At 34.7% G+C, this 12290-nt stretch overlaps 1 pseudogene; it reads right to left on the bottom strand.

Annotated features, from left to right (window-relative positions):
• Positions 1-232: 232 nt before the first annotated feature.
• LOC120593203 (uncharacterized) lies at positions 233-351 on the bottom strand (annotated as a pseudogene).
• Between the last annotated feature and the right edge of the window lie 11939 nt (positions 352-12290).

Raw genomic sequence — 12290 nt, 5'->3', positions numbered from 1 at the left:
TCTATCCAAGCCTTTGTACTAAGTCCACTTGATAGACTCTATCCTATTGATAGAGGTTATTGATAGAGAAACAAATCATTATTTTTTTAAAATCTATATTAGTTACTATTTATTTATTTATTTATTTTTATTTATATTTTAGGCGAGGCAACCCTTGGTTGACCTCACAGATTGCAAGGACCTTGTCAGCTTACAATCCTTTATTATTTTTTATTTTTTATTTTTTTCTTTATGCCTACAGCACCTGGTCTTCCTAGGTGGTCTCCCATCCAAGTACTAACCAAGCCCAATCCTGCTTAGTTTCCAAGATCAGACAGGACCAGGCTTGTTCAGGATAGCATGGCCATAGACACCATTCCTTTATTTAAATGTATTGGATGAGAGTCTGGAGAAACATGGCGGATAGACATCCCCAGATCGCTCCCCTTGAAACAACAATAAGCTGAACATCTAAAACTCAACAAAAAATACCCAAACTCCACACCAGCATGTCTGAGCATGGGATCTGCACATAAAAGCTACCCAAGTCCAAACCCTGAGTGTCAGCGGTACACCATGAGAGACAAAGAAAATGCTTCTCACAGCCGCTAGAGCTCCCTGTAGGAGGAGGGGGAGGGGAGAATGTTTGGCGAGTTCTCTGAACAGCCCTGCCTAGGAGTGCTGTGAGCTACATGCAGCTGGCAGCAGGGCACAGTTATCAAGGCAGAAAGCGGAGAAGCGGGACAGAAGAGAAACAACAGTTGATTTTTTTCCAGCTGTGGTTGCAAATACGAGGCTGTGACACAGCCCTCAACTTCCAACACAGAGGGCCCCTCCCTCCATATCCTCCGACTGAACACTGCAGAGCCCCAGGGGAATCTGAGCAAGTGCTACCGAAACTGTCTCTAACACTGACAGGGACTGAGACTGAGGGTAGTGAGCATGATTAAATATTTACAAGGAAAAAAAAGGTATTATTAAGGGTTTATATAAAGCAGGGATCCAAGAAACTTAGATGTCACCTACTGGAAACTGAAAGAAAAGCATATTCTTTGCAACAGGCTAAAGAGAGACCTTGATGTAATAAATCTCCTTTCTGGGAAAAAAAGAAGAATAAACTTCCATTAGTGCCCAGGCAGAGAAATAGACCATTAAACAAGGTGACAAGTCATCTCAGAAAGAAAGAAAAAAATCTCCAGAAAATAAGCTTACAGACATAGAAATGTGCAATTGAAATGACAGAGAATTCAAGATGGTATTTCTGAAAAAATTCATTGAGACCCAAAACAAGTCCTATCAACAATTTCAGGAATTGAAAAACAACAACATTAGCAGAATGAGTTCTTTAGCAAGGAGACTGAAACCCTCAAAAAGAACAGAATAGATCTTCTGGAGATAAAAAAAAGAAACATACTGCAAAAGTTGAATAATAAATAGCAAGCATAGGAAATAGAATTGACCAAATGGAGGAAAGAATCAGTGATATCAAACACAGAAATCTAGAAATAAAACAAGGGAATTCTGGGAAAACTTGGCAGAGTGAGAGACGTCCTGAGATCTCTCCCCTTGAAACGACAATAAGCTGAACATCTAAAATTGAACAAAAAACACTCAAACTGCACACCAGCACATCTGAGTGTGGGATCTGCACATAAGAGCTACCACAGGTCAGAACCTCAGGTGTCAGGTGGTAGACTGGGATAAATAAAGAAGCTGCCTCTCGCAGCCACCAGAGCTCCTTGCAGCAGGAGGGGGAGGGGTGAAGGTGCAGCAACTTCCTGATCAGCCCTGCCTGGAAGTGCCAGGACTATTCTATGCAACCAGCAGCAAGGCTAAGTCATCAGAGCAGAAAGGAGAGAAGTGGGATGGGATCACAAAGAAACAACAGGTGATTTCTACCAGTCCCAGTTGCAAAACTGAGGCTGAGCCGCAGCCCGCAAACCCCAACCCAGAGGGCCCCTCCTCTCATACACTCCAAGACCAATCACTGTGGAGCCCCAGGGGAATCTGAACAAACACCACCAAAACTGTTGCTAACACTGACAGGAACTGAAACTGAGAGTAGCAAGTGTGATTAAAATCTACAAGAAAATAAAAGACATTAGGCTCTATATAAAGCAGGGATCCAAAAGGCTTAGACACCACCTACTTGAAACCAAAAAACAACAGAATATACTTCCATTAATGCCCAGGTGGAGAAATAGTCCATTAAAAACCCTGAACAACCAAGGTGACAAAGCATCTCAGAAAGAAAGAGAAAAATCTCTAGAAAATGAGTTTACAGACATAGAAATATGTGACTTAAGTGACAAAGAATTCAGGATGGTACTTCTGAAAAAACTCAGTTCCAAAACGAGTCATATCAACAATTTCAGAAATTGCGAAAACAACTAGATGAGCAGAGCAAGGAGATTGAAACCCTCGAAAAGAACCAAATAGAACTCCTAGAGATTAAAAAAAAACAAAAACAAAAAACACTGCAAGAGTTGAAAAATAAAAATAGCAAGCTTGGGAAATAGAGTCAACAAACGGAAGAAAGGGTCAGTGATATAGAAGACAGAAATCTAGAAATAAATCAGAAGGAAGAAGAGAGAAACTAAAGAATGAAAAATAATTAAAAAGAAATACAAGAACTATCCTGAAACCATCAGGAGAGGAAAATAAGAGTAATGAGCATTACTGAAGGAGAGGAAAAGGAGCAGAGACTAGAAAACATTTTCAGACAAATAGTGAACAAGAATTTCCCAAATCTAAAAAATGAGCTGGAACTTAGAATTCAGGAAGTCAACAGAACACTCAATTATCTCAATCCAAAAAGGCCTTCACCAAGATACATTGTATTAAAATGATCAAAAATCAACAACAAAGACAATTAATTCTCAGGGCAGCCAGGGAGAAGACAACAATAACTTACAAAGAAAAACCCATTACATTATCTTTAGACTTCTCAGTGCAAACCTTACAAGCCAGAAAGGAATGGAATCACTAATTTAAACTATTAAGTGAAAGGAACTACCAGCCTAGAATAATGTATACAGCTAAGCTCTCCTTTAGATATAAAGGAGAAATTAAGACCTCTTCAGACATACAAAATTTGAGAGACTTCTCCACTATGAGGCCTGCACTACAGGAAATTCTGAAAGGAGTCAGCTCACCCAAATCAAAATAACAACAACAACAAAAATACATAATTAGGAGTAAAGTGACTATCACGCAAATAGAAGCAGAGGAGTGCAAACCTAACTAAGAATAGGGCATTATAAGCTTAAATAATAAGAGAATTACTATAACAAGATATAATGAACCTTCAGCATACATAGAAACAAATTGAGATAACAATGACTGAAAAGAAGAGTTCAAAGATCCACATTTGCAAAGGGGAAAGGAGATAAGGCACACATAAAGAAAATGGACGACTGTATATATATATATAACTAGCTTTTTCATATTTGTAATGGTAACCACACATCATAGAGTCAGAACTGAAGTATATAACATAAAACAAGAAGAATCAGAGGCAAAACCCACAAAAGCCAACCACAATAAAGAAAACAGAAACACAAGAAAAGGAAGCAATGGAAACACCCAGCTACCAGAAAGCAAAAGATAAATTGGCTATATGAAGACCTCATATTTCAATTATCACCTTAAACGTAAATGGAATGAATTCACCAATAAAAAGGCACAGAGTTGCAGAATGATCAAAAAACAAAACCGAACCATATGCTGCCTCCAGGACAGATCATTAAAACTAAATCAATAAAGAATTAACATATTTAAACAACACATTAGACCAACTGGACATAATTGACATTTACAGGGCATTCCACCCCAAAACTGCTGCTTATACATTCCTCTCTAGTGCACATGGAACATTCTCAAGAATCAACCACATACGAGGACACAGAGATAGTCTCAATAAATATAAGAGAGTTGAAATCATACCAACCATATTCTCTGAGCATAATGCTTTGAAACTAGAGATCAACTGCAGAAAGAAATCAGGAAGAACCACAAATACATGGAGATTAAACAACATGCTACTGAAGAATTACTGGGTCAGAGAAGAAATAAAAAGAGAGATCAAAAGATACATAGAAATGAAAGATAATGATAGTACAACATATCAAAACTTTTGGGACACAGCAAAAGTGGTCATAAGAGGAAAGTTCATATCATTACAGGCTTAGCTCCAAAAATAAGAATGAGCCCACATAAACAACCTAATGCTTCATCTTAAAAACTAGAAAAGGAAGAACAAATGAGGCCTATAGTCAGCAGAAGAAAAGAAATAATCAAAATTAGAGCAGAAATAAATGAAATTGAAAACAAACAAAAAATATCAATAGAAAAAGTAAACAGAACAAAGAGCTGGTTCTTTGAGAAGGTTAATAAAATTGACAAACCCCTGGATAGACTCATTAAAGAAAAAAGAGAAAGGACACAAATAAGCAAAATCAGGGATGAAAGAGGGGAAATTATGAGTGACATCATAGAAATACAAAGGATCATGCAAGATTATGAAAAAGTATATAACATCAAATTTAATAACCTAGAAGAAATGGACCAGCACTTAGAAAAATATAATCTTCCTAGACTGAATCAAGAAGATCTGGAAAATCTAAATAGACCGATCAGCAGTATGGAAATTGAAACAATCATCAAAATCTACCAAAAAGTAAAAGTCCAGGACCAGATGTCTTCACCAGTGAATTTGACCAAACATTCAAAGAAAATTTAATACCTGTTCTTCTCAAACTCTTCCAAAAAATCGAAAAGAAGACAATACTTCCCAATTCATTTTATGAGGCCAATATTACTGTACCAAAACTTGGTAAAGATATCACAAAAAAAAGAAAACTACAGACCAATATCTCTCATGAACATGGATGCAAAAATCTTAAATAAGATGCCACAAACCTATAATAGAAACATATTAAAAAGATTATACATCAGGATCAAGTAAGTGGGCTTCATCCCAGGGGCACAGGGATGGTTCAATATATGCAAATTGATTAATGTGATACACTACATAAACAAATGTAAAAATAAACATCATATGATCTTATCCATAGATGCAGAAATAGCCTTCGACAAGATACAGCACCTATTTATGATCAAAACACTTAACAAAATCAGTATAGAAGGAAAGTACCTTAACATAATAAAGGCCATCTATGACAAACCTCAGTCAACATTATACTTAATGGTGAAAAACTAAAAACCTTTCCTCTAAGATCAGGAACAAGGCAAGACTGTCCACTATCGCCACTCTTATTCAATATAACATTGAAGGTCCTAGCAAGTGCAATCAGGCAAGAGAAAGATATAAAAGGCATCCCAATAGGAAACGAAGAAGTCAAACTGTCACTATTTGTGAATGACATGATTCACTATATAGAAAATCCTAAAGACTCCACAAGAACACTACTAGAAACAATAAGTAAATACAGTAAAGTCTCTGGATACAAAATCAACATTAAAAAATCCATAGCTTTCCTATACTCTAATAATGAAGCGTCAGAAAAAGAAGTGGAAAAAATAATTCCTTTTGCAATTACAACAAAAAGAATAAAATACCTAGGAATAAATTTAATGAAACATGTGAAGGACCTATATAATGAAAACTACGAGACCCTATTAAAAGAAATTGAAGAAGATACAAAGAAATGGAAAGATATTTTGTGTTCTTGGATTGGAAGAATCAACATAGTTAAAATGACCATATTACCTAAAGCATTATACAGATTTAATGCCATCCCCATCAAAATCTCATTGGCATTTTTTAAAGAAGTAGAACAAAAAATCATCAGATCGTATGGAAACATAAAAGACCCAGAATTGCCAAAGTCATCCTGAGAAAAAAGAATGAGGCCGGAGGCATCACTCTGCTCAACTTCAAATTATACTACAATGCGACAGTAATCAAAACAGCATGGTATTGGCAGCAAAACAGACACACGGACCAGTGAAACAGAATCGAGAGTCCAGAATTAAACCCATATTTAAATGGGCAAATAATTTTCAACAAAAAAGCCAAAAACTTATAGTGGAGAAAGAAAAGCCTCTTCAATAAATGGTGCTGAGAAAATTGGAAGACCACTTGCAAAAGAATGAAATTAGACTGTTATCTATCACCACACACCAAAATGAACTCAAAATGGATTAAAGACCTGAATATAAGACCTGAAACAATAGCATAGAAGAAAACATAGGAACGAAACTCAAGGACCTTGGACTTGATTTTATGAATTTGACCTCAAAGGCAAGGGAAGTAAAAGCAAAAAATAAATGAATGGGACTGCATCAAACTAAAAAGTTTCTGCTCAGCAAAAGAAACTGTCAACAAGATAAAGAGACGACCATCCAAATGGGAAAATATATTTGCAAGCAACGTCTCAGATAAGGGCCTAATATCCAAAATATACAAAGAACTCATATGACTCAATAACAACAAAAAAACAAATGATCCTATCAAAAATAAGGGAGAACATCTGAACAGACACTTCTCCTTAGAGGACAAACAAATGGCCAACAAATATTTGAAAAAATGCTCAACATCGCTAGCTATTAGAGAAATGCAAATCAAAACCACAATGAGATACCACCTCACACCTGTTAGAAAAGCTATAATCAACAGGACAAATAATAACAAATGTTGGAGAGGATGCGGAGAAAAAGGAACCCTCGTACACTGCTGGTCGGACTCCAAATTGGTACAACTACTATGGAAAACACTATGTAGGTTCCTCAAAAAACTAAGAATTGATCTACCATATGATCTAGCTTTTTATGCTACTAGGTATTTACCCCAAAGGCTTGAAAACCCATATCCAAAAAGATATTTGCACATCGATGTTCATAGCAGCATTATTCACAGGGGCCAGGACATGGAAGCAACCAAAGTGTCCTACAATAGTAGATGATTAGATAAAGAAATTGTGGTACATATATGCAATGGAATATTACTCAGTCATAAGAAGAGATGAAATACTGCCATTTGCGACAACATGGATGGACTTCGAGATAATCGTGCTAAGAGAAAGAAGACAGACAGAAAAAGTTGAATATCACATGATATCACTTATATGTGGGATATAAATCTAAAAGCAATAAATGAGCAGGGCAAACAGAGACTCAGGGACATGGACTATGACCTGTAGTTACCAGAGGGTAGGGGGGAGAGGTGAGAGGTTCAAATATATGGTGACAGAAAGAAATCTAACTATGGAAGGTGAATACACAGTATAAACATATATATGCCTTACTGTTAAAGTGTACAGCTGAAATTTATTGGATTTCATTAACCAATGTCACCATAAAAATAAATAAATAAGTAAAATTTAAAAAATAACAGTAATAATAATTATAGCTTTTTAAAAAATAATAATAAAATAAAAATAGAATGTATTGGATCACATCTGTATGCTAGATATTATAATAAGAAAATCACAAAGATGTTATTTAATTTTCTTAGTAATCCCCTAAGGCAAGAGCTGTTTTAGACATTGAACACTGAATCTCAGGGAGATTTGTGCACGATCATAGACTAGGAAATGGTCGAGTTAGGGTTTTTAAAGTAGACCTTCCTTCCAGTGACTGGCCCTTTCTACTGTTCCTCATTATATTTATTATCTGTATAGCTTTTTGCTCAGCCTAGATGTAGAAAAGCAAGCAAGCAAAAATACTTATTATAACAATCCATGTTCTACACTTCAGGACCTTAAAAACTATTTACTTGAACATATATTCAGTTCTTATGAAAAAAAGTATTTTCCTTCACCTTTTTTGGATTTTTTTTCCTCAACAATTATGATAATATTTAGAGTAAAAATCTTTGTTCCCTGCCCAAAGTCATGCATTGTTGTGAATAGTGCTAGCATTTAAGTGGTTTTCTGTAACCTATATAATGTTTTGCTAAAAACCTTTTATATAAAGACAGTTTCTTTACGACTAGAAAATTTCTGTTTCAGATATATTGGCTAAACCTGTACCTATGATCTACTTCGATAGCTGACTTTTTATTTTGATTGTTCTTTCTCACATACGGTGTACACTATTTTTTCCCCACATACTGCTTTGGAGATCATTTTGTTCACTTAAATGTTTATATGAAGTGATAAAATCTAAATCAATTGATTTAATTCTGTGCTTATTTAAGAGATTCACTCATAAAAGATTATTTTAAGTACTATCTACATTCATTGAGGATATTAAAAAGTATGAGTCATCTAAGTTAATTTGGCATGGGGGGTGGGCGATGAACCCAACTTCCTTGAGGGAGAGAGAAAATGTAGAGATGAAAAGTAAGGCTGATGATATAAACACTGAAGGAAACTTCATGGAAAGGTACTCCCATCCAGGGTTTATAGATTCATAATGGTTAAGAGTATAAATAAGCTCAGGAGTCAGCACTGCTCAAGTTCAGACTCTAGTTCTGATAATTAAGCTATTTGACTTTTGACAAGTTTGTTAATCTCTCTATGACTCTGTTTCCTTACTCTAAAATGTTTGAGGATTAAACTAAATAATATATGTAAAGTTTTTATAATAATGACTGGCACATGATAAATATTCAGTAAATATTAGCCATTAGAATGAAAGTCATTTTTTACACTTTTAGACACGTCCATGTTTTTTGTATCAGGAAGTGTATAATCTTGACACTTTTTTGATCTAGTGAAAGAATCCTTGGAAAGACACTTTCCAGGTCAACAGCTGTAGCAGTTCCCACATGGTATCCGAAGTATCTAATATAGAAAGAGAACTACATTAAAAAACACAAAATGTGTGAAAACATATGGAAGCATGCTATTTCTTCCAAAAGATTTGTAGTTTCAGATTTATATTACCTAATTGCCATCAAGAAATAAGATTTTTTTAAAAAAGAAAGATTTTATCTTCAATTGAGTGTTTCGTTAAAAAAATCAAAAGATCCTTAACAATTGGATGGAAAATATCGAAATGAAATACAGAAAGAAACCATTGTGCCACCAAGTGCTTTTCTATTACACTTACATTAGGTGTGCCCTACAGGAAGCATAAATGAAACTGTGAATCTAGATCATCCTTCATGTGTAGTTCCTACGAAATCCTTTTTTATTCAGTAAATTCTGAAGTGTTTTAGTTTTAAATATTCCATGAAGAGTTTCAGGAATATTTCCATATGGAATAGCTTTGATTTCATTTTAGCTTTTAATGTTTTCACAAATGATTCCGAATGAATAGGAAGTACCCAGGTTACCCTGAGCATTCTCTTTATCCTACCCTGTACCTTCTAATGATTTAAGTCTTCGGTCCATATGGGCATTAAATCTGTGATTAGGTCAGGAGAGATGGTGGTATTGATATTAGGGTTCTAAGGGAAATTAAGTAGAAATTGTGAAAAAGCAAATTCATTGCCAACTTAAAGTAGGTCACCTTTTCAGTCCCTAGAGATAAATATTAATTGTGTCGACTCTAATTAAATATAATACTTATTGGCCGCTTTTTTCTTTTTTTAGTTTAAAGTCTGTTTTTAGGCAAGTATTTTAATTTTAGCCAGAATATAAAGAGAAATGGTGGAAACAAAATCTTAAATAAAAATTAAAATAAACTTTGCTTCTAAAAACTAGAAAATATAGTAACTACTCAGCTGGAAATTTATTGTAAATTCTTCTAATTAATTCCAGGTTATATTTTTTCATGCATCTATCTTTGTTAAGGTGAAAATTTTATTAATATTTTAATAAATAATGTATAATTTTAATCTTCTGTTCGAGCAGTCAAATCTTTTTGGAAGTAAGCAAATTACAAATAGAAAATGAATTAATTTTTTATATCTGCAGTAAATTTCAAATTAGGATTTTGATCTAAGTATAATGCTCAACATATAGAAAAGTAAAGTAACCAGTTTATAACTATTTGCTGCCATAAATGCAGGCATGAAGACTAATACTTCAAAGGTTTTAAAAGTCTTTTGGGGCCAAGGTAGCCAACCATGTTACAATTTACTCCAGTAGGTAATGAAGATAAAAACAATGAATAAGACATTCTTTGCACATGATTAGTTTAAACTGTCCTCTTATCACAAGTGAAGAAACACTCATAAAATTTAAAAAAACAAAATAACAGGAAGGCCTGTCTGGTTTTTATCTCTCTAGATATAACAACAACTTTAAGATAAAAAATAAAATTAAGTGACATGTGGACAGCAAGCTGAGTTGATGAAGTGGAAGACAACACTGATAGCATGAAATCCTTTGTCTTGGGCTGGCCCATGGTGAAAATTGTGGCCACTTTCAGGTGAGAACCATAGCTTGTCCTGTATTTCCACGGGTTAGCCACTGTGAAATACAGCCACTAATGTAATTTCTAGGACAGAAAGAAAAAAAAGTAATTAAATTTTGTCCTAAATTTTAAAGGAAAATATTTTATTCTGATTGAGTTATTCTGTAGGGAGCATCTTTTGACACACCCTCAGGAAAGACACTTGCATGCCATGTTTCTCCCAAGAAGCTTTTTATTAAAACGTGAAAAGTAATGGTTAATATTGAGAACTCTAGGAGTCATTTATCTGGTTTGACTCATGATTTTTAAAGGAGCTTACTGAAACACCTCAAGGACTATAGAGGAGAGATAGGACCCCCACCTCCCCCAAATATTCCCTTCCCTAATGTTTAGGTATTGTTTTACATATTGAACTTTTGAGTTGATCTTTTCAAACTACTGAAATAAACCTTTATTGAAAGAAATTTTATAAAATAATCCAATTAAGTTTGGATAACTGATTCATACTCCCAAATTTTCTGAAGAAATTGTTTTTATTTATAGAAATAACATTAATGTCTTGATATAATGGGATGGCTAAATTGTACATCAGGTTCTGATTCGGTATCTATAGAGGTGTGACAATCAAAGGCAAATTTATGATTCAAGAAATGAAAGTTAATTTTCTAAGACTCACTCATGGCTAGGATAGGGTTGAAAAGTATATGAATAGAGAATCTTTGTGCTCTTATCCTCAGCATGCTAAACTAGCACTATCCAGTTCAGGATGAGCATACCAAACTTATATCTGTGATTTTGAACAACTGTACCCTCAAGGCCAGCATTTGTTTTCCACTTAAAGAATTAGTGTTTGTGACATGCACACAAGTTTTGTTTTGTTTTTTGTTGTTTGCTTCTTCTCTGACCAATACCATTAAATTCCTCAGGCATCATCCTGAAGCCAGATAACTGAAATCTTCCCAGCTGTTAACCTTCTAATAAAAGAAAAGCATGTCATTAAATTCTGTTATGCACTTTTGGCCACCACAAGATTTTAAGAACTTATTTAGAATTAATATGTGTTTGTATCATTTTCTGCATGTCTTCTTTTCCATAATGGATTTCTCTAGATATTATCATTTCCAATTGCTTAATCTCCTTGGATTTGCTGGTGAAAGGAAGCAATTTCAAGTGAAGGATTGGTCTACCGGATGTCCTTAATCAAGAAGTTTCTATGAAACTTTTTTTAAGGAGAAGGAAAATGTAGAAACAAGTTTGACATACATGTATTCCTCAAAAAGTATAAAATTTTAACCACATAATTAAGGTTAACATCACTAGTGATGACATGTGAATATCATATACCCCTTGATAGAATGTGATAAAAAGAACAATTTGCTTCTGTGGTATTCCTCCCAAAACTCATCACGAGGAAAACATCAGACAAGCCTAAACTGAGGGCTGTTCTATGGGTTACCTGACCAGTATTCCTCAAATCTGTCAAGGACAAAAAAAAAGAAAGAAAGAAATTTTTGGAAACTGTCTCAGGTCAGACACTAAGGAGATATGATAACTAAATAAAATATAGTATCCTGGATTAGATCCTAGAACAGAAAAAGGATATTGATGGAAAAATTGGTGAAATATGAACAGTCAAGAGTTTAATCAATAGTAATGGACCAATACCAGTTGCTTAGTTTGACAAATATGTCATGATATTGTTAAAGAATAACATCAGAAGAAACTGAAACTGGGTGAGAGGTATATAGGGACTCTCTGTACTATCTCAGTAACTTTTCTGAAAATCTAAAATTATTTCGAAATTGAAAGACTTCTTTAAAAAAGAGTAATGTTGAAAAGTTCTATCTCTGGTATGGCAGAGTGAGGTCTTAACAGACTGACCACCCTAAAGATCAGCGGTCCCCAACCTTTTTGGCACCAGGGACCCATCCTCCTATGAGAATCTAATGCCTAATGATGTGAAGTGGAGATGAGGCAGTAATGCTAGCACCCAGGAGCGGCAGCAAATACAGATGAAGCTTCGCTCACTCACCCGCTGCTCA

This window comes from Pteropus medius, unplaced genomic scaffold, assembly GCF_902729225.1.
Source record: "Pteropus medius unplaced genomic scaffold, Ma_sr-lr_union100, whole genome shotgun sequence".
Taxonomy (NCBI): Eukaryota; Metazoa; Chordata; class Mammalia; order Chiroptera; family Pteropodidae; genus Pteropus; species Pteropus medius.
This window is presented reverse-complemented; position numbering and strand designations above follow the sequence as displayed.